Below are 27,358 nucleotides of genomic sequence, written 5' to 3' on the forward strand. Positions count from 1 at the left end.
ATCATTAACTGCTAATTTCAATGCACCATCAGACATCAGCAATACAGTTATTGCAGCTATTCATATATACATTTATATTTTGCATTCCTTCTTTCATTTTTGTTCTTTCCCTCATCCCAGTCTTCCCTTTCTTTGAGCAGTTTCTTTCCCTTTCCTATCATCTATTGTATGTTTTGAGTTTTACCTAGTCTTTCAGGTTCCTACACCAAGGAGACGATATGATGTTTAATCATCTGGGTCCGATTTATTTCACTTATGAGTACGGTCTCTAGTTGCATCCATTTTCCTACAAAAGCCTCGAGATTACTGAACATGTTTCCTATTTATTGGGCATTATTTCAGGTTATGGTTTTTGATCTGAATGATGTAGATCTTATACTCTAGGAATGGTGACAATAAAGCAATTAATTTTTATCAGAGATAGTGGTAAGTTATATAGTGAGAAAGACTCAGTAGAAATTGCATGAATGATTGCAAGCCATATTTTAAGTGATATGGTCAAGCATGGTACCCAAAAGAAGGTGACTTTTGAGCTCCTTGATTAAGGAGAATGAGCAAGCCAGGTAAAGATCAGGGAACAGTGTCTCATCATGGGGAGAGCAAATGTCAAAGTCCTAAACTGACAATGGACTTGGACTCCATAAGAGTTAGAAAGATGGCTGATGTATTTGTAGTTTTGTGAGCCTGAGAAAGAATGAATAGAGATGATATTACCAGAATTAAGTATGGGTATGTCAGAGATTGGACTTGAAAGTACCATACACATTCCAACAGCCATATTTTCTTTGTTTCTTCTTTCTTTAAAATATATCCAGAATCAAGCTTTTCCCACGACTTATACCAGTATAATCTTATTCAAGTCACTGTAACCTTTTACTTGGAATTTTCCAATAATCTCATAAATTATATTCCTTCTCCCACACTTGCATTGTTTTTAATATGAGTCAGTGGTCATCTTAAAACAAACCATCTGATCTGTATAGCTTAGGAATTGTACCTTTGGGTAAATAAAAAAGATTTGCTCTGGGCACATATATTTTAAAAAATATTCAGCACTTGGGCAGAAGAATTAGAAAAATTACTTCCCTGGGATTTCAGTTCCTCTCATCTTTTCTGCCAAGCTTCTCTTCAATGAACATAGCACATGACTGAATAAGACGGCTTCTCCGGCAGGTCCTGTGTTCCTTTCCTGTTTAATATTTTTGCATGGTTTGTATCATATAAAATACTCCCTGACTAATTCTGTATTGTCTTCCCCTGTTCCCCATCTTCACTAGAGTGTCAGTTCCACAGACATGCAGTTAGATTGTTTTGTTTACTGCTTTAGACTCAACTCTCAGAATAATCTTGGTACATAGTAGAGTCTTAAAATTTAGCAAGCAGTGAATGATGACCATTACCCCGGCACCTTAAGCATCTTGGGTGCTGCTGGAGAATGGAGGTCCGAGGACCAAGAATGTAGCAGTGAAACCACTTGGAGAGTGATTACAGGAATCTGTGTGATAGCTGCATGAGGGTCATGGCTGGAGGAATGGGGAGCAGTAGATGCATTTGCAATCCATTTTGAATGGCAAAGTAGATGATACTGGCTGACAGATTGAAGGGAGAGAAAGAAGGAAATGAGAAGAGCAGATGACTTCTACAAGTTTGAGTTGAGTAATTAGAAGGACGTGAATGCAATTACTGGAAAGAGAAATACAGAAAAGAAAAGATGTGAGTGCAGATGGATGAGGGGCAGAAATTAGGGCTGATCTTGTTCATTGGTTTTATTTCATTTCTCTCTTTTGCTTGTAATTCTCCTGCTCTTTCTCCTTTTTTGATTAAAAAAAATATAAATTATTTCTTTTCTAGTTTCTTTTTATTGTTTTGGATTTGACCTCAGAAAAATCTTCATCACTCTGAAGCACTTATTTTTGTGTATTTTTATTTGTTTTGATGTTTCACATTTTGGCATTTAAACTATAGCATGATTTAGAATTTATTTGGACATGTAACATTGAGTTTTAATTTAATTTTCCCAAGGATTTAACCAATTATCCCAGAAAAGTAGGTTCATTGAATTATTAATGCCCTTTTCCCTACAGATTTGAAAGGTAATTTTTCTTATCTACCAACTGTGTGTACATGCTTAAATATGTTTATAAGATTGTTATGCTGTTTTGCTGATGTAGTCATCCTTTCCATACTATTATTTTCTTTTTAATATAGTTAGAGCTCATCTTTTTCCTTAGTTGCAAGATGTATTGATTATACTTAACCATATATTCTCCATAATGAATTTTTTCAATATGAGAATCTGTTTTTCACATACTAACCAAAGTATCTTGATTAAATAGTGTAATGTTCTCTTCCCTCCTTTTTCCCGTCTCATTTTCTCTGTGGCTGCATATCATAGAGAGTTAGTGAGGTCCTGTCTCTTTACCTTCTTTGAGTGTTTTTCTCTGTGCCTAGGCATTCTGATTTTCCTTCTATGTCGAGTTAGAGGATGATATTACTACTAAGTTTTGCTTAGCTGTTCCATTACTAGCGCCTTTAAGGTACTATGTGCCTGTCATCATCCTGTAGATTTTTTTCTTGTGTCCTTCACTAGACTGTCTTCAGATCTTATCCATGTGTATATTTCTGGTACCACTCACACTTTTACTCATTTTGGGGAAATACATTTGCTTAATGAATAAATGTGCAGTGATGTCTATTTTGGTTTCCATTAATCTTCACTTTTCCAGGAAAAAAAAAACAAAAAAAAAAACAGATTTTTTTTTTTTAAAACATAGTTTTTCTATGACATTTCACAGCATTGACAGTCCCAATTTAGGACTTTCTCAAGTGTGATCTACCCACCAATACAATGACAAAATTGAACATTGTCTTGGTTACTTTTCTCTCATTGTTGAGACAAAATACCCAACGCCCAAAATGAAGGAAGGAAAGGTTTATTTAGCTTACAGTTTGTGGAGGTTTCAGTCCATACTTGGCTGGCTCCGAGGCAGAAGGTAGCAAAGCAACAAGAGCAAGAGGGGGAATTGGCAGCCAAAAGCAGCCAGAGCAAAAGGGAGGAATGGCGGCAACCAGCTTCTTTCCCTCCCTTACATTGTAAACAGGCTACCCCCACCTAAGGGGCGTGTAGCTCTCACATAATCTCCATGCCCTCCTCTTCCACAGGCTCAGGATGTATACAAAGTAAGCACCCTGGCTTCCTGCTGAGTCACTTAGCCAAACTTCTAGACTCCCCAAGTTGACACAATGTATCAACCATAACAAACATACAACTCCAAATATTATCCAAGCACAAGAATAGCAGAATTTTTTTTTTTTTTTCTTGGCAGGGGAGAGACATTATAACATGGTTAATCACAGTTTTAAAACTGTCTTGACTTTTTAAGTAGCCATGCCACACTATGGGTTCCTGTAAAGTTTGTAATCAACTAACAGCTCAGGAATTTTCATTGAATTTTTTTTTATGACTATCAATCCTTATTTAAACCCTATTCCAAAGTAAAATTTTACTTATGTGTGTGTGTTTACATTTAACTTTATTCATTCTAGACTAGAATGATAATCTAAAATTATGATTTAATCATTAAATATGATAATTCTTCTCCCAAATCCATGAACTTACTGAGCAACCTTTCTGTTTCTTCACTTCAGTCAGTTTGGTGAGTATTAACTGTCCTGGAGGCTTGTGGTGTGACCCTGGGAACCCTGGCATTCGCTTGATCACTCGCCCAAACTGTATTTTCCCACAAGGCAGGTAAGTTTCATGAGGGGCTTTACCAAAAGCTTTTCTGAAATCTATGACATTCTCTCCATCTCTCTTCTTATAATCTCATTAAAAGCCTTTTCTAATACTTGGCTTAATGGAGAATAGAAATAACAAATCCCAGCTCTGAATGATATTTCTGATAAGTTTTATTGCTGTAAAAAAGGATAGTTATAAAAGACTATGGTACTTTTGCTGTGCGCTTCTTTTGTTTCTGTTTTGTTTTGTTTTTCTTCCGGTACCAGGAATCAAACTTGCGACCTTGCACTTGCCAGGCGGGCACTTTGCAGCTGAGCTAAATCCCCAGCCCCCTTCTTTTTTTTCTGTCCTCTCTTTTTTGCTAGCTCTGTCTGCGTGATGGCTTTGCAAATGACAGCAAAATGGTGATAGTGTTTATGCTTTTGAAGGACACAGCATCATGGAAAAGAGCACATCCCAACTCCAAATTCCTGGAGAAAGTCTCGGACTTTAGACTGGTGGAATCACCCTACTCTTTAATGCCAGAAAAGTCTTGCACTGGTTGTTTAGGCCTGTATTACCTGAATCAGTCTGTGTTCCTGCACAGAGACTGCACTGATGATTAGAGCCAGTCATTATCAAAGTCATTGCTGTTAGCAGTATAAAACAAACATAGTAGAAGTTGAGGGAAACAGAGAAGGTGTCCAGCTGACATCTGGATAATTAAAGGCAAACAAAGGCAGTATATGGTAGTCAAATCTGAGACTGTTGCAAACATTCTGGCTGAGGTGATTCACCAAAGCACTGTGCATATAATCATGCCTGATTGGAAATTAAAATGTTGAGAATATTTCCTTCTACAGACCAACAGAAAAGAATTCCAGAAAAGGGAATGATATTGGGCTCTTATCAGGTTTTATTGGCCAGTACTGCATATTTTTGCTTTATTCTCCCTGACGTAGTCCTATTTTTATAGTTTGTGGGAGGAATGTATTGAGAAATGGTGGATCTGTGACCATGTTTTCTTTTCTTTTACCATAAAAGCCCTCAGGGCCTGTGTGTTTGTCTGAGCAAGCTGTCAGCCAATTAGAGTTTACTGCTGAAGAAGAAGCTGAGAAAGTTAATCCCGCTCCTTCAAGGCATAGTTAGAAAGGAAATATGAATCTTAAGTAGTGCACGTTATTTCATCAGCTAAGAACCAAGAGAGACTAGTTAGGCAGGAAGAGGAGAGGACAATTTTAATGGGCTCATTTAAAGAGGAAAACCACAGCCTACTCAGAAGAAGTCATTTCTTTCCTTTGGCCTAGAATTGAAGGAGGGAGAAAGCATTAATGAGTCGATACTGACATTTAAAGCCCCTTCTTCAGTATTGTTCCACTGATAAGAATGGCTATAATTTAAAGATCATTGCACTAGAAATCCGTAGCTGTATATCCTGTCCCAGTATTAGTGACCTTTCACAAGTTCCTTACCTTTTTGGTCCTTTGAGTCCTCCCATGTAACAGGAGGGTAATAATGACTGCAATGAATTCCTTAAAGTGGTGATGACGTATCTGTTGAGAAATAAAATCTCCTTAGGGAGCATAATAATGCATTTAACCATCGTTTATTCTATTTAATGTCTTTTTATTCCAGGTTCTAGTTTTCAGAGTGAGAGAGCCATCACAAATCACTTGATCATGTCATATCCAGCAGCCTTCAAGCCAGTTGAAGCAGAATCATCTAGGAGAATTCTATGAAATCGTGCACCTTGGACTATTACTATTCGGTTTATTTAAGGTGGGAGCAAAGAATCTGTGTCTTTTTAAATCTTCCTAAATAATTCTGATCCCCAAACTTAGTAATTGTTGCTCTCATTCAGCCATATGAATTTGAAAATAAGAAAACTGGCCGTAACTGGAAGACCTGCATATAATCTAGTCAACAAATCAATTATCTGGAATTGCTAATTCATAGCAGTCCAGGGGTTATACTGATGCTAGAAGAGCACTGAAAATTTTAAGAAATGAAAAAAAATAATAAAAAATTGCCTGGAAGGTTTAAGAGTAGGGAAAATAGAAGATTAAGACCACCACGTGGTATTAGTAAATACATAGGATGCATGAACTTTCTGCTATGGAGACAAGTTCCTGTTATTGCAAAGAAGACTGGAAGATTTGCAAGCTGGGGTCTTCTATCCATGATCCTCCCTTTCCTCAGTTTCTGCTGAGCAGATGTTATGGTTTGTGTCTGGGTGTGCCCCCAAAGCCTCATGTGGTCACGGGGCAGGCTTTTGGAGTTTGATTATGGGGTGGATAGTTTGCATATGTAAGGGACAGCAAGAGGCTGCTTGTGGCCATTCCTGGCTTTTGTGCTTGTTGCTTTGCTGTGTTCTGCCCCGATGAGTTGTAGCCCTCTGCCATGTGCCACTCTGCCTTATAACCTGCCAAGTATGGACTGAAACCTCCACAAACTGTAAGCAGAAATAAACCTTTCCTTCCTTAATTTTGGGCATCAGGTATTTTGTCCCAGCAACGAGAGAAAAGTAACCAAGACAACAGAGCTCAGTTGCTAAGTAATCTAAATAAATGTGGACCTGAGGACTGGTCATCCAAAGAGACAGACTAGCATATCCTTGTACTTCCATCCAGACCTGCAGAGGGACTGCCCTAAAATCACTCAACAATTCGGGGTAGATTTCAAAACGCTGCCTAGACTTTATCTCCAAGTCAGATTCCTTTCGGCACCTCATATAGTTTCACAACCATCCACATTTGAAGAGACTTTAACAAAATTATTTTTAATTAATAAATGGCCAAGACATTAGAGCAACAGATGCTGTTTCATTTTGCCATGAACTGTTAGTACAGCCGGCCATGTGGGTTTGTGCTTGCAAGGCAGAATACGCACAATGAGAAACCCATCCATAGGGCTACTCAGCCTGTGGCTGTGTGAGCCTCAGGAAGCTGCAGAACAGAGTTAGGGAAAAAGTCAGGAAAATAAGAAAAGCAGTAAAAATGTCATATCCTGGTGAAACATTAACATCCTACATCTTTAAAACTGTGTGTGTGTCGTTGTATAACTGCAGAACGGTCATACTCTTTCACTACCAATCACTGAGCATTTATAAAGATGAGAGTAGTAACATGACCCATAACTCAAAAATCATATTCAGACTTAGCTCGCTGTAAGAGATCAAGTGATAATTATTTATATTGAGACAGGCCTTTTAGAAGTGAGAAGCTGGGACTAGTCCACCGAAACTATAACAACTTCTGGGAAGATAGTACCACACAGTGAAGAGACCGGGATGAAGCCTCGCTCTGCCCCCTAATTGTACTCCTTGTCCCAGGAAGGTAATCGCAATGGGCTGCATCTGGAGACTCACTGTCTTTTTCACTACTGAGAATAGGAAGCAGCAAGACAGTGAAGGGTAGAAGGAAAGTAGGACCAGCTGTTTGTTCCTTTACCTCCTTCCCATCCAGCTTCACTGTGGGTTGGCAGTGACCTTTAACTGAAGGCCATGTGGCCCGTGAGCTGGCCCACACTGGGGTCCACTAACTCCTTTCTTTCCCTCCACCTTTTCAGGCTGAAGGATGGAAATACTTCCCAAAAGTTGTTAGCCTCAATACGCATCATGATTTTTCATTGCTTTTCCTCAGTCTTCCTCACCACTTCATAAACATTGCCTTATTAAACTCCCTCATCATCCAGTTGGAGTGTGTGCCATCCCTGACTCACCAGATGCCTGATAAGCTATGTTGTGACTTTGCACAATTAATTAATTTCTTTTGGTCTCAACTTCTTCCCTTGTAGCATGAGATAAAAACGTTTATCAATGCCTCTTCACAGGCTTGTGGGAAGATCAAATGAGTGAATGCTGATTTTTACTTCCCTACCCAAATCTTTTAGAAGGTGACCAAAAAAAATTATTTTGTGCAGAAGTGAAGTCTTGCTCTTGCTTGGAATAAGAAATATTCTCCTGTAGAACAGAATTCCCACACTGAGGCCTGTGGTGACCAGAAGCCAAGGAGTAGTCTTAGAGCAGAGCACACTGGGAATTCTGTACCTGCTGTATACATCTGTGGAAAACATGCAGAGAAAACAGGTTGACACAGATGAGATGTCCAGACCTGGGTAACAGTGATTTGAGATGTGGAACTGAGTAACACATACTTGAACAACTCTAGGACCTTTGCTTTCATAACTAACACACAAAACCCATTCTCTAAGGCACCTGGGAACCAAAGAACAAAAGTATTTGGATGGCAATCCTAGTCCCAGCACTTGAGAGGCTGAGGCAGGTAGATTATTGTAAGTTCAAGACCAGCCTGGGATACATAGTGAGCTCAAAGCCAGCTTGAAATTCATAGTGAGACCTTGTCTCAAAAAAAAGTGGGTGATAAGCCGTGCTTTGAAAATCTTATAGCTACATATTCACTTGAAATAATAATAGTGTCATGTATCCACATCAATAAATACTTGCTTAATTTTCTCTGTATATAAGCTTTGTGCTAGGTACATCAAAATATGAAATTTATTTATTTAAAATAATGCAACTTGAAATCAAAAGAAAACTAATAGATGCAGTTTATTTTTTCAGTGTATGTTGCTTAATTTTGACACCCATACAAATCACTAGGTAAGAAGAATTTTCACATATTTTCATTAGTAGACAGCACTTGTGATTTAATTTCTAAGACATTTGCCTCCAATATGTGGCTTTCTCACACTGTAATAGTAACAAAAAGGGTGGAAAAAAGACTGATCATAATTCTGTGCTTCACATATTCTTTTGCTTGTCTTTCTCTGGGTTTTTTATACAGAATGCAGAAGATGTTGACCACAGAAAAGGAAATGCTGTTGGCTGACAGTACTTCAGCAACAGGTCTCTGTGATGGAACCATCCAGTGCCTTTTTCAGGAAATTACCTGTTCAAGTATTTTCAACAAATTCACAAATTAACGAGGTCAATAATTACAACCTTGAAAGGTAATCAGCAGTACAAGAGAACTACCCACATATAATAGGATGAAACTGCTGAAGGTCAGAGAAATGAAACACCGTACCACCCAAATGCATACTCACCAATCAGATAGGACAAAAGTTGCTGACTGTACAGCTATGTCAGTTAGGTGAGTAAGAATTCACTTAATTTTAGCTATTAGTTTTTCCAAGTTTTTTTTCCATTATTTGTTTTTATGTTCTATTAAGTGGAGTGGGGAAAGCCCTGAATAAAATTACTTTTTACAGAAAATCTGTTGTGTGTGTGGCTAAATAAATGAGACCAAAGTTTTTTAGGCAGGGCACCAAACTCAGTGAAATTAGAAGATTTATTGAGATCTTCAAATGCAACTAGAAATAGTGTATAAAAAGACTGTGGTCGATAGCCATGCTAATCATAAAAGTGTTGACTTGCTGCAAGTGTTAGATAAATTTAACTTTTATAGGATGTCTCACATGGTAATACCCTTCAGGAATAAAACATGTTCCCTGTTGCTTTCACCTTAAGACAAGAATTGTGGCTGAACCTAACGTCAACTAAAATTAAGGAACTTGAAACTCACTTAAGGAAAAGCGTAAAATCTGCATGTGAATCTCTGTTTTTAGAATGCGCATCTGCAGAATTGCAGCAGTGAATTTCCTTCCCGCAGAAGGCAGAGTTGTTTTGGTTACTCTAAGGAACTTCGAGATGTTTCTCAGCAAATCTAGCATGATTTCTGAATGACCTTTCTTTTCTTCTGCATAAACATAAGAAAATAGAAAGTTCAAAAATTTTGTACATGAGTATGTGGACTGTAAACTCCCATACATTCTCCTCTATTCTCTAGCAATGTATTTTGCTTGCCTAAAAATCCCTTACTTGATAACTCAACAGGAATAAAGTAAAAAAGTAGTAAAAATGATGTAGAATCTACTTGTAGGCTTTTTAACAAAACTCTGTAGAAAGCTAAAGTAATAAAACCCCAAGTAGTTTGTAGGATAGCTATAGAAGACCCTTATTCACAGAAAGCCTCATTTTAGCTTCTTAACAGATATGAGGAAATAGTTCCCAAAAAAGAAGTGAAAGAATTTTATTACACTTGCCAAATAGCATGGCAAATCCTTCTGAGCATGGAACCAGAGTTTCCTATTCCTTAAAGTGGGGATGACAGTATGGAGTTGTAGTGAAACTCCAAAGAGATCACTGTGTGGTATGAGTGCCTTGAACAGTACAGAGTGCTTAAATCAATAGCCTTTTTGTTCTTCTTCAACATTTCAAAGTGACAGCTGGAGTACAGGCAATGACCAGAATGGAGTGAGAAATGAAGATTAAGAGAGAACATAGATCACATGTTTGTCACTTACTCTACATTCCCATTCCAGGAAGGATACAAAATAAAATGATTGGTCTAATTCCAGGCTATGTATGACCAGAGTGGTTCCTCAGAGGGTCTGTATCATGCATGGCCATGCAAAGATGTGATTTCTTGTGCTTCTTCTATACTTTACAAGTATGCAACATAAGGAATAGGCCATCTGTCTTAGATATTGATCCTTTTCTTAGTAACCTGAGACTCTGTTATGTAAGGACAGAATGTAAGGACATTTCAAATTGAGACTAGGATTTGAAGAGAATGTCCGCAGGACTTGAGAGAAGTGCTGAGCACTGGGACCTGGGCACCATTCAGATGACAATAAAGGGATTCTCTGATTCCTGAGCCGTTCTCTTTGGAGAATGTTGTGGAAAGAAATGGATAGAGTCTAAAGTGGGATGCAAGGACTACTTTTTAATCCTGTCACATTATTAAGACCTTGCCTGAATGCACTACACTTGAATTTTCTATGCCATTAATTATCCAGGCAACAGACACTTTGTTCTAGGTACAGGTTGAGCAAGGCAGAGGAAGAATTCTTCTGTGGAATATTCATTCTATGGGGTACAGTGAGGCATAATAATGTATGTGAAGATGTAGTGAGAGAAAACCAGGAGTAAAGAAAAAGAAAAAAAGTCATAGGCAGTCTTTCTGCTTTATATGGTTTGGTAGAGAAACTCTCTTTCAAGAAGTTTCTTGAAGCTGAAGAAGGTGAAGAAAAGAAACGCCAGGAAGGGCAGCAAGCAAAGCCAGCAGAGGTGTCTGAGATACAGCTACTGAGGGAGGAGGAAAACCAGAAGAGTTCAGTTTTCCCATTCAGGGTTTATAAATGATGACTTCTACTTGCCATCAACAAATGCCAATATTTACAAATACTGAAGGGAAAGAGTTACCAAAAATGAGATACCAAAACCACTTGTGAAAAATTCATATTGCATTGCTCCTTTTCTACTGGAGGACTATTGTCTGATCTTCTTAAGGGGTTATGACTCTTCATGTTGCAAAAATCAATGCAGGACTTTCAGGCAGAATTGGAAGACTTTGAAACAAACTTGAATTCTTCACTTACATTCCTCAGCATGAAGTGTGTCTAAACCTGGGACTGTTGGGGTGGTTTGAAATGCTGGGAATTCAAGTGTTTAATGATCAGGGTGGTAATAGCAATGGCTTTAAAAATCATACTGTTTTTCTCAATCCATATCAACTTTAATAAAGGTAGCTGAATTGCTTCAAACATAAGGCTTGTCTCATTTTTGATGCTGGAGAAAGTCTGTGGGCTATAAAGTGGTTCTACAAAAGATGACAGGTGGGAAGAAGGAAATTTACACAGAAAATTTGGGAACGGTGAGAAATGAGGCTAAGGAGTATTGATTTGAGATTTTCGTATAGTTTGGAGGTCAAATGGAAACCAGATGGCTAAAGAATTGTAAAATATTTGCTTTACAATCTGATAGTAGTAAGGGGAATAATATGTGTACAGCCAGCATCTCAGCTGTCCTTCTGCTGAGTATAAATCCCAGAGGATTCTTCACACTGAGCGTTAAGGGGACACGTGTGAGGTTGTTCATCATGCCTGATTTCACAGCACAGGAGATTCTGAGGCAGCGTAGGAATTCATCAGGTTGAGAATGGATAAATAGATAACAAAAATGTGCTGCGTGAATATTATAGATATATAACTCTACAGGTAGCAGAATGTACAAAATTTAGAAATATGGGATGGAAAGGAAAAAAAGAGAGTTTATAGTACAATCCTATTTACACATTTTACTTGCAAAATGACATTATTTATTTTGTAAGAAAATGTTTGCAACAAAAAAAAAAATTAAGCACACTAGTGTGGGTGTCTGTCCAAAGAGGTTGGAAGAAAGTGGGGGTAGTGGATAGAGGAAAGAAACAGAATAACTAAAAGAGAGGGCTTATGTTGCTAAAATGTGCTATCGAATGGAGAGTGTCACTCCTTTCTGTGCCTCTAAAGATTCAGATTGTTTTACAAAAATATTTCTCATATTCACTTCTCCAGATTATTTCATCAGTAAGTAAAACCAAACCTCTGAGTGAAATAACAGACAGTGCTGTCATGTCACAGAAACACAGCAAGATGTGAGCTCATGTGTCTTCCTTATTCCAGGCACATGAAGTCCAGGCCCCAGCTGAACTTTTTGAATAGGGCTTGGTGTCTGGTAAAAGCCACAAGAATAGAGCAGGGAACAAGGAAGCGAGTGTTAACATTTGTTTAGTGACCTTCAAATTAGAAAGAGTAACTCATATCTATGCATTAGACTAGAGTTGTGAATGTTACAGGAAAATGGGAGGATATCAAAACCATGCCATGTGCAACAGAGAGGGAAGAAAAAAAAACCGTACGCTTCCGGCTTCTCTACCCTGTTAGCTCTTGCAGTTCCTACAGATGTTTTCCTTCTGACTCTCATCTTTGCTTCCCTCTGTGACCCTTCCCCTCACACTGATTTTGTTTTTAACTTTCTTTGACTCTCAGTCTCGGCCTCTTGACTTCCTTGTAACTAACACCATATCCCTGCCGGCGTGGCATCCACTTGAAGATTATTGCTTTGCACTGGCATCTGAGAACTTCCTCCTCCCCTGACCCTGACAGCCACCACTCAGTGCTGTATGTTTAGAAAAGGGAAGAAGGGCCGAGGCTCCTACACAGAAACATCTGTGTAGGTGCCCGTTTCCTCAGATCCACTTGAAATAATTTTCTTCATACTACGCCGGCTATTATCATGGGTCTAATGTTGCTTTTTAATGAAAACCACCTTTAGATTTAGGGAAAACCACATTCATATTTATATAAGGTCTTCTCATGAGAGATCTGAATGTTTATGCCCAGGTTCTCAACAAGTCGTAGGCCACAGCGAAGACAATAACCTGTATAGACTCAAGCTTTGGGCAGTAAGATAATAGGGAGCTGTTTATAATCTAGCACTGAACTGCCCTCCTTATATGACCAAGGGAGGAATTTTCTTTGGATTGAGTATCTGTTTCCTGCTTTGATAATTAGCACCTGCTCCAAATTTGGATGAGAATGCCACGTGCAGGGCCAGCATCTGGTGTCCCAAGCCAAAAGGAGCTTAGAAGACTCCATATGCGATCAGAAACGAGGAAACTTTCTTGGCTGAGGTTTTCATTAGGCAAATGAAAGCTTTAGGGTTTCATTTTACTTCAAAGACAGGATCCTTCAAGCAGTATATCCTGTTGCGCTGGTAGTGATGATATTATATTAATAGCCATGAGGTACTGGGCCTGAAGAATGGAATACAAGTCGTCCACTTCCTCACTGTAAAATGGGCAGTGCCAGTGGTTTGTACAAAATTTAAGACATGATTAAAATATTCCTAAAGTTCTCAGAAAGTTTCTCAAAAATATAAAGTTGCCCCTTTAGGATGGAGAAAGCTCTGCAAATATTTCAGCAACCAGAGGTTAACTTGGCTATATTGTAGAAGCAGAAACAAAGATCAAGTCTAGTTTTATAAAAAGCTACTCTGACTCTTGAACTTTTTATTCTACTTTGACTTTCAGTGAACTCTTTCCAGCCCATCTGTGAAAGCAGACTAACGGAATTTAGGAACGGCCCATTCATTACTGTATCACTGAAAGAATGCAGTAGCCAGTTCACATCCAAGGTCTACTATTTAGCATTGTTGTGTACCAGATAAGTTTTTAGATAAAGGTATATGCCTGTGATTTGACCTTTGCCTGTTTTGCTCAGATGCTTTCTCAGTTCCTCTCCTGCTGTACTGTCTCTTGTGGACCTTCACTGGCAAGACCTTATCTCCTCTGATTCCCATGTTGCTTTGACCAATAGAAGCATGGCCAGAGCAGCACACTTTTCTTACCAACAAGGAGCATCTGAATTCCCTTGCTTGTTTCAGGCCATGGGAGCTATCTTCCCCTTCAGGGTCCCAGGCTGTACCCAAGTAAGCCCTGTCTACTTCCACTTTGTATGAATTTATCATTGACCTGAAGTATCATGAAGGCGCTTTCTCTCTTTGTTCTTCCAAGAGTAAAAGTGCTGTGGCTACCTCCTACATCCAATCTTCAGGTTGGTTGTTTTGTTTTTTTGGCTTCTCAGCTATCCCATCACCTGGGTAACCAGTTTTGTCTTTTACTTTCTTTCTGTTTGGACTATCCAGAAGGTTTTTGTTTTCCTTTCCAAATACTGGCTAATACCATGGACATGTATATTATTTTGTTTAAACCAACCCACAAAATTAGGAGCCCAGGAACACTATCCCAGAGGATAATAACACAGGATACAAAGCCTCTACAAAGTTAAATATGTATGTAAGAATATATGCATGTGCATATATGTGTGTTTTTATGGTCACAGTGATACAAAATAGTGGATCTTGAATGTGAACTATGTACTATATTCTTCCAGTGACACAAAATCACTGTTCTCCCCTGAATGTTTTATTTTAAAATATGAATCTACATGTTCTCACTATCAGAAAACTGTGCTTAAAAGAAAGAACCCCTGGTGAAAAGAAGTAAGCAAATTATCAGTTATCCCTGTTCATCTAACTATTTTCCTTTGCTCCCAAAGACTAACTCCCACTTCTCAAGAACAACCCATCCCATGTTCTCCAGATCATTGCTTCTTTACTCCACTTTCCTGTAACTTCAGCCTTTTTCCCTCCTCTTTTTTTGGGGGGCGGTTTTTGGTTTTTCTCCGATACCAGGAACCGAACTCACGACCTTGCGCTTGCCAGGCAAGCACTTTTGCCGCTGAGCTAAATCCCCAGCCCCTTTCCCTCCTCTTTTTGAACATGTGCATACAAAATTCCCATCCCTAATGGCTCTGTCCCTTGGTCCTCTGTTACTTATCCTGAGACCTTCCAGGTTTCCAGTCTGCTCTGTGATTTACCATTTGCTTCCTAGTCTGGTATATTCTGACTTCTGAGTTTATTACTGGCCTTCTTTCAATCCAGATACTAATGATCTCCCAATTGCTGCATTCCCTAATTCCCTCACCTTGAAGTCTAGCTCATATATTTGACGCTGTTCTTGTCTCACCCCTACAATTTTCATCACCACTCTAGTTACAAGGTGAACTGCTTATGTCTCCTCATAGGCTTCTGCTTCATCTCTACCTTTTCCTTAAAAGTTGATATTCATTAGGATTCTGTCCTGGCCCACTACGATTACTATTGGACATACTTTCACCAGAAAGACTCACTCATTCTCTGAGCTTTCAAACACAACTTAAATGTAAAAATTCCCAAATGCATATTTACAGCACAGTCTCTCCAGATGTTTGAAGTCATTACCATAAAGTCTGCTAACCATCTCTGATACAATTTCAGAAAGAACTGATCTCATCATTATAACCTTCTAAAGTGACTTTTTCACATGGACTCTGTTATTTTGCCATATTCTAAGCATCTGAAGCCTCATACTTAGCACTTGAAAGTTTTCCAGAGTTCTTTCCTGTCCTCTCTTACCAAATATATTAATGTTGTACATATTCCCTGTCTGGACCTTTTCTCAGTCTTTACTACCATTACCATGGTTCCACTCTAGTCTTCTCCATCTCCTAACTACCACCACAGTACTAGCGATTTATACAGGGTTCTTGCTTTACTCTCAAGCTTTCTCTGCTTCATCTTTCCCTCTGCCTGTGTCCCAGCACTATAAGCTTTCCAAGTTTACAGGTATGTGCCAGGCTTCCTTTCCGTAAAAAGCTATTACATACATTATTATTTCTTTCTGGACAGCTATTACTTTCTCATGACCTAGTTGATCTTTACCCAAACTTTAGATTTCAATTTCTTCAAGGAAGTCTTCCTCATCCTATCACCCTAGTCTCTTCACTCTAGAACAGCATTTTGTCCTGCTGTGAGTGTACATAGGACTATTTGCTTAACACCCATCTCCTGAATCAGTCTATAAACTCCTGAACAAGATGTGTGTTAAATTCTTCACATGTAGCAGAGTCCTAGTGTACAACCTGCAATCAATGATTATTTAAACAGAATTGAATTAGCAAACCAACAAACTCAGAAAATAGAATTACTACAATAGAATCTGATGGAGATTGATGGGTGTGACTTCAGAACACTCAAATCTCTGCAGTTCTTGTTTTCTTGGGTTTGTTTTGGGGCTCATCCTATCTGATACATGAAAAGTATGGGAGAACTCATAGAGGCTTCAGAAATATTATCTTTGTGCCTTTAGTATAAAGATTTTTTTGGTACTACAGGGGGCTGGAACAACATGATTCTCATTGTCTTGCTGTCTTGGTTACTTTTCTCTTGTAGCTGAGACAAAATATGTGATGCCCAGAATTAAGGAAGGAAAGATTTTTTTAGCTCACAGTTTGTGGAGGTTTCAGTCCCTACTTAGCTGGCTCCAAAGCAAAGTGGCACATGGCAGAGGGCTACAGTTCATGGTGGAAGATAACAAAAGCAACAAGAGCAAAAGGGAGGAGCGGTGTCAAGCAGCCCCTTTCCCTCCCTTACATTGTATGCAAATTATCCATCCCAGGGCAGCTATAGCACTCACATCCATAACCCCAATATTGGACCATGGATCAATAAACTCTAGAATACTGTCCCACGACTGCATGAGGATTTGGAGGGACATCCAAAACCAAACCGTAACACTTGCCTAATGCAGTGTAAGGATAATATTTTCATTCTCTCATCTACAGGTTCTTTGGTGTTTTTCAGAATACAGCTTCCTTCTTTTTTCTCTTGTCATAAGAGAAGCAAGAGTATTGCCATAAACAATTTCACATTTCAGGAAAGCTGATGTCTTGAAACAAGTGAAAGTTAAAGTTTTAAAATTTTATCCACTGAGATTTATGGAGAAATATATAACCCCAAAGAGGTCAACAAAAAGCAAGGTGAAAGTTATATATGTACTTGTGCTAGTTGTTTCAAACTATGCATTTCTTTTTCTTTTTTTTCTTTTTTTTTTTTTTTGGTACTGGAAATCAAACTCACTATGTCAGCCTTGCCAGGCAAGTACTTATGCTGCTGAGCTATATCCCTGGACCCTAAACTATGCATTTCCTATCACCCATGTATTCAGTAGAGAACAGAAAGACAGCATAACATTCCTAAGATAACCCAGTATCTGGCACTATGAGAAAAACAAAAAGTGCCAATTTAAAGGAAACTCAGCCCTATCAAATTCATTGTCTTACATAAACCTCCTGACATTAGGCTAAACTGAACATATTTGAGTGTAGGATGGGAAACAAAAAATCATTTTGAGAGGAAAAACACTGAAACTTGAGCAGAAGGATTCTTTCTGCAAAAAAAAATCTGCCCAGGATTCTAAGGGTTGTAGTCCAAACTATAAACACAGACTAAAATGAAACCTTGCTGGTTCTGGCTGTTCCACTGACATTCTTATTTTTTAATGACTATCATCAGCCATTAGCAATATTTTTATAACTGTTTTCCTTTTATAACTGGAGGTCTATTTTACCATTTTTATACCAAAATCTCACGTAAAGTGTCATTTCAATACGATATGACCCAAGTGCAAGTATCTTATCATATCATATAACCTTCCTTAAATAAAAGCTATTTAAAAGGTTCTATTGAATGCTTTTCCTTTTTGTTCATGTTTTTCTTTCTTTCTTTCTTTTTCATTTTGGCTTGTCTTTATGGTATCTAGTAAAAGAATGCCTAAAACAATGTTTGCTATCATCTTATATTTTATACATTTATAAATATATATATGTGTGTGTATGTGCATGTGTGTGTGTACATATTTCTGGGTATTTGTGAGCACCTTGTATGGCACAACTGCTTAGCTGTTTTAATAATGAGAGAAATTACCAAATTTCCTGTTGTTACATAAAAGTTTTTTTTTTTTAATGTACCCCAGGAATGAATAACAGGCCAAAAGAGACCTGGAGAAAAGGAAGTTATATTGTTGGGGCAGGAGCCAACATAGGAAAAAAGATTACTGGCCCCTCCCTGTCCTCCTGGGAGACACAGATGAAGAAAGAGCAGCCTGTGATCCATTGCAAAGGACACTGAGTCAGATTCTTTAGGTGATTAAAAGACACAAAGTATAAAAAAGAAAAAAAAGTAAAGTATGGGCTGAGAACCAAGATAGATTATAAAAGAAAGCATACAGAAAAGGAGATTCTGCTAGAAAAACTGTCGGACTCCCCACCACCACCCCCGCCACCGCACCTCTTCTCTTGAAAAAGAGCCATACAAAAACTGGAATAGAAGTGCTTTCATCTAAAAAGAAGAAATGAATACATGTAATTTCTGGGTCATCAGAATAGCTCAGCGGCCAATCCCTGCCCCACCTTCCCAGAGTAAAATGGGCTAATGACCCTGAGTGGCTCTTTTTATTTGGAGAAGATGGAAACACCTTCAACTGGGACTGGAGAGAAAGCAAGCCCCCCTGCCCCCGAAGAGCAACTTCAGTTTGGGAGTAACTTGGGGAGTTCCAGGGGTTTGCTTTCCCCTCCAGTAGTTCCGTGCCTGGGGACTGCAAGATGTTATCAGGAGTTCTGAGGGTGCAGGAGAAAGTCAGCCAACCTCCCCGGGCCTGTTTTTCCTCACCTGTAATACAAATTAGGAAGCCTCTTACGCTACAGATCTCAAAGGCTTTTCCAGCTGTTTTAGCATATCAGAAACATCTTTTATAAATCCCAAAGGCCTAAGTTTAAAATAGTAATTCTGACCCCACATTCCTTTCTGTCGGTGTCAAACTCAACACTTTTATGAACAACTCCAAAAAAACTCTTCCGTAGGCCCAACAACATGTGTCCAAGAGGTTAAATGGGAAACAGAGTGTGAATTACTTAGAGAGCTATTTTATAAACAAACACCAGCTAGGACTGAACTCTGCACTACCTTGGCGGTGACTTAAGTCCAATTTCCTGCTCCTTCCTACTCTTTCTTTCCAGGACCCACAGCATTAAGTCCTACAAAAAGAGCCCTGCTGAGCGTCACCTCTCCTCCCTCAGATCCTGACAGGAAAGACTGCCTTTTGTCACATTTTGACTGACTCGTGAGTGACACTGGAATGCTCCATGTTGCTCAGCTTGAAGGACAGTGGCACTAATCCGAAAGGACAATAAAGAGTTTTCAAAAAGGAAGTGGCTTGCAGACAGACTGACCACAATCTCATCCAATGAGAGAACTTCTTCTGAGTGACAGCTAGAAAGAGGCCTGTCAGTCAACCCTAGGGGCTCCCTACACCTGTGCTCTGATTCCATCAATGAAACCCTCCCTAACCCATTGTGATGCAAAGCTGTGACTCAAAAGTAGGCCTCTCCAGAAAGCTGTTCCCGGCTTACACAAGCCCAGGTCAATTGGTGGCAAGTCCTCAGCACAGCAGGCTTTAAGGAGCACCTTAGGGTTCAGAGCAGACATTTCCCTTTTTCTGCCTTGATGTAGCAGATCTCCTCCAGCAGCCTTGGCTGTGATCTCCGCTTCCCTCACGCTCTGTCTTGGCTATCTGCCTGCTCTCCTGCTGTCCTCATCTGTAGGAGCTGTGCAGCTCAGCAAGAAACTATTCTTCGTGTGCCCATCACAGCACTGGAAGAAAAAGAATACTGAGAGAGTTGCCTGAAAAGCAAAAGCAGCTCTTGTCGCAATGCCAAATTTATTCTTTTAAGGGCTTCTGATTTTACAAAAGGAAATCCCCCAAACCAAAAGTTAAAGATGAAAAAGCACCATGTCTTAAAATGGACAGATCTGGGCTTTTCCTGCTACCTTGAAAATCATGCAAGAATCATGAGAAATTCCCCCCGGTTGGAGCTGATTGGTTTTTCAGACACCAGTATGGTATGAGTTGCCTGGATAAAGATTCAGAGTGATTCTTTGTTGGATATGATATACAAATGTCTTCCCACCAAGATGAAAATATTTAAGCATGCAGTACCCTGTGTGACTGCTATTACTTACTCAGGAATTACTGTTTTATTTGATAATTATGTAACAGGATAAGATATATGAAGACAGTAGTCCTGATGTGTAAATAGGCAGATCATTCTGGTAATTATATCTGTTTATCAGAGACCTGCTGTTTTATTGATATTTGTTCTCTGTAATGGGGTCAATATTTCTTGCTTTGTGCTAGGAATAAGCATCAAAATTCCACTCACCTGTGACACCATTTTGATGTGAAATATACTTACTGTTAATTGACTGATAAAGCTTGAATTATAAAACATGTTTGGAACATATATGTTCTATGATTCATAGCACAAGCCTTAAGAATCAGGTGGTCTATTAAATGCTTGTTCACTCTCAGTATGTGCCATATCAATTATATCCTTAATTATTATTAGGTATAAGATATGCTTTTTGAGTAAGTGTTAATGGGAGGATGAAGATTTCAGTGAAGTGTAGGTTCTTGAAACTTATACAAATCAAACACTGTGGTGATTGTTCTTGAGCTCACACCTTATATGTCTTCTGTAAATCTATTGAAAATGAGTTCAAATTTTAATGGAATAAGTTTTTTATTCCTTTGAGAAATAAAGGATAGATGCTGCTGGTTTTATAGTAGGTGCTCAATAAATATTTATTGATTAGTTAAATGTTAACTAAAGAAAGCAAGGAAAAATACTTAAAGTTTATTAAGTCATAACTGTGACTGAAATAATCACTGGATTGAGTATTACTCAATATTACTCAATCACTGGATTGAGTATTACTCAATCCAGTAGGTAATTAAGTTAGATAGAAATATTATAGGCAGTCAGATAGCGCTGGGACCTCAAAGGAGCTGGTGCAGAAGAGATGCTTTGCAATTGTGGGGGAGACAGTCACCTCCGTTGTGGCCAGACCTCAAGACAAGTGATGAAACAAATTCACCTACATACTTCTCTGAGGATAAACATCAGGGGTTGATATTCTAAATAGGTCTCTACCACCTTAAGAAAGCCAGGCAGAGTCACTAACCCAACCCCTGTTTTGTCTTCATGCCCGCTTGCTGTGTGACTTGCTTCCCCTTTTGATCCCGATTTAATCAATTTAACAAGAGAAATTATACTCCTAATCTTATTGGTTAAACATAGTTTTGTCCCTCCTCATTCCCACCTTGCGATTTCCCTTGTTTCCCACCTTAGATCCATGTAGCATCATGAATTTGCTCTGTAAGAATCCCTAGAAAAGGCAGGTTCCTTGGCAACCCCATTCAGGACCCCTTCTGTCTCTCTCTAGGACAGAAACTTTCTTTCTCCCAATAAATATATCCTCCTCTTAAACTCCATTGTTCCTAAAATTCATTCTTTGATTTTAGAGAACATGAACTCATACCAGTTGTCTAGCACATTGGGAATTTCTTCCCTCTATATCAATACGGTCACTGGTTATATATTTTAAGTTCAAGATTTAATAAGGTAACTTTTATATACCTTGAGTAATTTTCTCTTTAAAAAAGAATTTTTCTAGGCCTTAATTATTTAGAAAAAAAAGTAAGGCATAATTTAGATCTGGGGAACAGAAAGTCTTCCCTTATTTTATGGCTCTAAAATGGTCTATAGAGCCATAAATTCTTAGTGGAACTAAATCCTACTCAGAAAGTGCTTCAGAAGCACAGGGTTTTTTTTTTTAAGTTAAAAGTGTTTGTTCCTCTCATTTCTATGTAATTGGGATCAAAGCAAAGAGCTCCAAAAAATATAAAAGCTTCCAAAGCTTGAATTAAAAATTTTACTTGAATCCTTGTGTCTTATATTAACAATCAAAATTCAACACTTCTTAAACTCAGATGTGTAATATACAACTGTTTCTACATAGTGTTATTTTTACACCCTCAAGACCTTTGGTGAAGGTGAAGTCAGCATGGTGCCCTCAAGGGAGGCACTGCCCTGCCCTCTCCATTTTTATTTCAGTTCTACCTCAAGTAAAGAGGAATCTTGAGAAAATGAATCCTTCTTCATCTGTGAAATGAAGACAGAACAGATATCTCCAATGAGTCTGTTATTGAATACTTCAGAAGTGGTAAGGTATCACTCTTTATTTACTAAGGGAGCCCAAACAGTTTTCCTGTATTGAGAACTTCCATGTGTTAATCACTTATGCTAATGTTTTACCTGTATCTTCTTGTTTAATAGATGATTAAATAATGCTATTTTCCCAGTGAAGAAGCTGAGAGATATAGCGATGTTAACTGTCCTGCTCAACATCTCACAACTAATGGAGATGAGGAGTTTTAGCCACACATTCTGGCAACACTCTTGCACTAAAATTATCGGGGACTGAAAACACTGTAACATAGTGAAGTATTTGAACACAAGAGCATCACAAGTTCAGTTTCCCTCCAGGATCTGGACTCTGAGAGACATCAACAAACCCAGGTTCATTCAACACTTTCTTGTGGAAGGGACAGGAACGGTTTAAAGCAGAAATGGAGAAGGGGAAATAGTGAGCTATGGTTCAGCCTCAGCATGTGGCCTAGCCTGTCCTATTGCAAGTTCTAAAGATCTGAACATTCGACATTGTCCTGAATTCAAGAAAGAAGTATTTATATTTGCCCATTAATTAGTAATTGGGTATTTTAAAAACCCTGGGAATAGGGTGTGACTTTGGTCAACACAAATCAGTACAATTTTGGAAATCTCCAAATGGGTCCAACTCCTGAGGGAGGTCAGTGGGATCCTTCCCAGAAGCTGAGTGAATAGTCTTTCCTGCTGGAGATGAACCTCGGTACACATCATAGCATCCACAAATGGAAAGAAATACAAAACTAAAGGCAACATTGGGTACTTATAAATAAATACAAAAAAATACTTAACCAGCAGCTTGTGTTCTGATTGGCCTGGCAGGAGAAAGAAAATTGGAGTTTGAGCTTCCCATACAATAGTAAAAAAAGACTCCAGCTGGCTAGGGTTGCTTTTATTTTATTTATTTTTATTTTTATTTCTGGAAAATATTCATATAAACCCTTGTGATGGTTAATCTTGATTGTCTGAGGCACCTAGGGAAAGTCTACCTCTGGGTGTGTCTTTGTGGTCATGATGACATGACCTTAGGACTATATCAGGTGTTGGTCCTTCTTCTTGGGGTTCATGCCCTACTTTTTGCTTCCTTGATGCCATGAGTTGAGCAGCTTTATTGCACCATGACCTTCTACTGTATTTCTGACTAGTAGACAGTTGACCATGGACTGCAACCTTTGAAACTGTGAGCTAAAATAAATCTCTCCTTTTTTAAGTTGTTGCTGTCTATTATTTTGTCCCTGCCCCCCACCAAAAAAGCTCACCAGTACAAGTCTTTAATATCTGTATATAACATATGAAGGTTAAGGTTTTGATGATGAAAATGTTAATGCTCTATTACTCTGCTGCTGAACATGGTGTTGCCTGTATATCTATTGAGAAGCTGAGCCTCAGTGAGGCACACTTAGGATAAGTAACTATTGGGTCAGTTAATCCAAGAAAAGAAAGTACTGTGTATTCCTTCTTCTGTTTATTTGTTTATTTATTCAGTATAATGCAATGAAATATCATAACTCTTAAGGTCTGATCAAATCTCTTCTATTATATGTATTAATAGAATGTTCAAATGCCTTCTATTATATGTATGCATATAGCATATATACATATATATGCTTCATGGTTTGTATCCAGATGTCCCCCCAAAGCCTCCTACAGTCATGGGGCAGGCTTCTAGAGTTTTTGATTGATCCATGATCCAATGATGGGATTATGGATGTGAGTGCTATACCCGCCCTTGGATGGGTAGCTTGCATACAATATAAGGGAGGGAAAGAGGCATGTTCCCACGCTGCTCCTCCCCTTTTGCTCTTATTGGTTTTGCTGTCTTCTGCCACCACGAACTGCTGCCCTGTGCCATGTGCCACTCTACCTTGGAGCCATCTGAGTATGGATTGAAACTTCCACAAACCGTGAGCCAAATAAACCTTTTTTTCCTCAATTTTAGGCATTGAGTATTTTGTCTCAGCAATGAGAAAAATTAATGAAGACAGAGTTTGGTATCAGAGAGGTGGGGTCTTTGCTGTGACTATACCTGACCATGTAGTTCAAGAACCTTTGGAAATGGCTTGTGGGACATGTTTGGAAAGGTTCAGAGATTTCACCTGAAAGACAAGCGCTAGAAAGCCTTTGGCTGTTCTGTGTGGGAGATTCCTTTCAGAGCTCAGGGGACCAGATGGCTGATGGAAATCCTGCTGGTAAAGGCCAGGTTTGGGAGGTTTCTGCTGGGAATGACTGCACTGGTTGCTGGAGTCCAGACGATGTACGTTGTGCCTTGGCAGAAAGTTTATCTGCATTTTGCTTGTGTCCAGAGACTTTCATAAAACTGAGATTAAGGGCCATGAACTAATTAACCTGGCAGAAGAAATTTCAAGGCAGTCAAAAATTGAGGCAGTGGTATGGCTATTGTTGAGGGCTTCTAGCCAGATTTATGTTGAGAATCTAGAGCAAAGGGCCCAGCAGAATGATTTAAAATGTTGTGAGTTTGGTTAGAAAGGAAGCTCCAGTAAAGCTGTGGATTGCAAAGAGAGAGCTGAGATTTCGTTTGCTGAGAAGGAACAGGAGAATATAAAGGATGGCCTGAGGACATCACAAGAAGTTGCAAGTCTCCATCCTTTGCAGCCTCAAACCTGCAAAAGTGAAAGATATTGTTTTGAGGAGAAAGCCACAAAGCACCATGTTCCAAAATGATGGCAGCATAGAGAATTTGTTCCTCAGAATCAGGTTCAGAGTGCTCAGTGATCCAAGCACTTGACCCCTACAGCCAAGAGAGAAGAAAACCTGGCTACTGCTCCAGCTGACAGCAGACCTTGGCATCATCCATGTGGTGCTGGTTTTAGAGGCATGCAGAATGCAAGAGTTCTGAGGTTAAGAAGGCTTCTGCCTAGATTTCAGAAGGCCTGGGAGGCCAGGCAGTGTGCTTCTGAGAGGGCAGTGTGTGAAGCTGTGAGTGTGAAGTGAAAGGTGCAGTGGAGACCTCAGAAGTTTGGAAAAGACAGAAACATGGATTGTCTGAGGAAAGCAGCAAGGAGGGAGCAAAGCAGGCCCAAAAGAGAAGCTATGGGAGCTACAACCACCAGAAGTACCGTAGGGGATGAGCCATGTAAGGCCTTTGGAGCTCACAGTTCACCACAGATTGCTTCAGATGTTCCACATGGAACTACAGGACATTAGCCTTGCTAGATTTTGGACTTGGTTTAGTCTCAGTGTGCTGTACCCCCGTGTTTGCACCTTTGGAATGGTAATATCTATCTTGTGACATTAAATGTTGGAAGTTTTTAACTTTGTTTTCATTTGTACTGGGGCTCACAACTAAGAGTTTGCTTTACATTTGGGAGGAGACTTAGGACTTGAACTTTCAGTAATGTTGAAACATATAATACTCTGTCAACTCTTAGAAATGGACTAAAATGCTTTTTCTGTAAAAGGATGTACATGTGCTTTGGGGGTCCAGGGGCATAATGTCATGGTTTGTGTCTAGGTATCCCCTCATGCCTCATACAGTCATGGAGGGGGTGCTTCTAGAGTTCTTGGTTGATCCATGGTCCAATGCTGGGATTATGGGTGTGACTGTTATACTCTCCCTGGGGTGTGGAACCTGTTTACAATATAAGGGAGGGAAAGAGTCTGCTTGCTGCTGCTCCTCCCTTTTGCTCTTGTTGCTTTTGCTGTCTTCCACCTCCATGTACTGTTGCCCTGTGCCATGTGCCACTCTGCCTTGGAGCCAGCAAAATATGGACTGAAACTGCCACAAACTGTGAGCTAAATAAACCTTTCTTTCCCTAATTCTGGGCATTGGGTATTTTGTCTCAGCAAGGAGAGAAAAGTAACCAAGACATATGTACATATATATACATGCACACATTTATATTTATCTCTGTGTTTGCACATATTTAACTTCAATGAACAAGAGATTCTTAAAAAAGTAAAATGTAGATTTTAATGATTGAGAGGTCTGACTTATACTAGGTGCATAGTAAAACTTATTTGCACGTAATTTTTGCATCCATACATGCTAGACTCTGAGAATGCAAAGGCAAGGTGTGATACCTGCTTCCTAGAAAATCATATTCTGCAAATGGAAAGGCATGTTTTAAATTCAATTGTAATACACTGTAGCAAACATTGCAAGGCAGGCATGAAGAAAATGCTAGGGAATCCCAGAAAATGTTAAGTCTATTTCTACCAACAAGAATTACAATGTCTTCAAAGTTATATTATCTTTGTATTGAAACTCCTCATGAAGAGACGTTTGCATCACAAAAGGGAAGGGAGGGACTTCTAAGTAGCAGTGATATCATTTCTTATATTTTGTATGTCTGATAGTTTAGGGGTATTTTGTATACTAAGCAAATGATTGTTTTTAGTCAATTTTTATTATTTATCTTACTTGAGGTATTGGCATCATGTTATAAATGTCTCTATGTCAAAAATGTATAACTGTCAAAGGGAGACTCATGCTGAAATCCTAGTGGTCCCACTTACTTTCTTTGGAAGATTAGAAAACATACCCATTGGTGGGTCCCCAACACCAAACAGGTAAGTGTAAATGTTTCAAGGATTGCTCTGAAGATTAAAAGATACAAGATATACAAGGCACCTACAACCTGGTAAACATCCAAAGTTGTTACTTGTTAAAATTCCTATATTTAGTCAGTATCATGCGTGCAATAATGAAAGCTCAAGCAAAAGTCCAAAAGAATGGAATAAGAATTGCTAAGGGGGGAAAGGACAAGACAAGTAGTTCATAAACTGAATAATTAGTCCCCAGACACAAGTTTCACTGTAGTTATAACATTCTTGCTGCCAATTTTAAAGCGTCTATCCTCAGGAAATACCTAGCAGGTAACAAAGGAGAAGGGGAAATGGTACACAAAGAATTGAAATTTAAGTATACTTTCCCAAATGTCTCATATGTCTTTGGCTTTCTATATTATTTTAAACATTCTTTCCAGCTATAAACACTAAATGAAGATAGCAGATCTCGGAGATTGCAAGAAAGTCCATGATGGAGTTTGAACTCCTTCAAAAACAAGAGGGCACTGTCATCGGCATCCCCATATAATGCTTTTGGAGGAAGTGCAAAGATTGTTGAAATAAGCAGAAGTCTCTGGTTAACTCTCACCTATATGTGCAATGCCAGGGTAAACCAGGTGTTTTCAGATTACATCAGGGAGGAGCAGAATAATTTCACATAGGCAATGACACAATAGGATTTTCCAGATTAGCACTCATCCACAGCGTGGTAGAAACCCCAGCTGCCACTCAAATTCCTTCAAATTCAGGAATTCCCCAAGGAATGCCCTGTGTACTGCCTGATTCAATAGTCCTGACTACACACAATAACCTTCTTCTTTCCTT

At 39.0% G+C, this 27,358-nt stretch overlaps 1 long non-coding RNA gene across 3 annotated transcripts in view; it reads right to left on the minus strand.

Moving 5' to 3' along the window:
- Nucleotides 1-27,358, minus strand: part of LOC106148506 — a 35,091-nt gene that overhangs the window by 4,001 nt on the left and 3,732 nt on the right. For 2 of the 3 annotated variants that reach the window (XR_001234043.1, XR_001234042.1), the window contains exon 2: nt 5,191-5,271. This is a non-coding gene — a long non-coding RNA (uncharacterized LOC106148506). Of the gene's footprint in view, nt 1-4,941; nt 5,022-5,190; nt 5,272-27,358 lie in introns of those variants that run through there. The other variant, XR_001234041.1, reaches the window with a different exon arrangement.

The sequence above is a fragment of the Chinchilla lanigera genome, unplaced genomic scaffold, assembly GCF_000276665.1.
Source record: "Chinchilla lanigera isolate Chin_1 unplaced genomic scaffold, ChiLan1.0 scaffold00022, whole genome shotgun sequence".
NCBI lineage: Eukaryota > Metazoa > Chordata > Mammalia > Rodentia > Chinchillidae > Chinchilla > Chinchilla lanigera.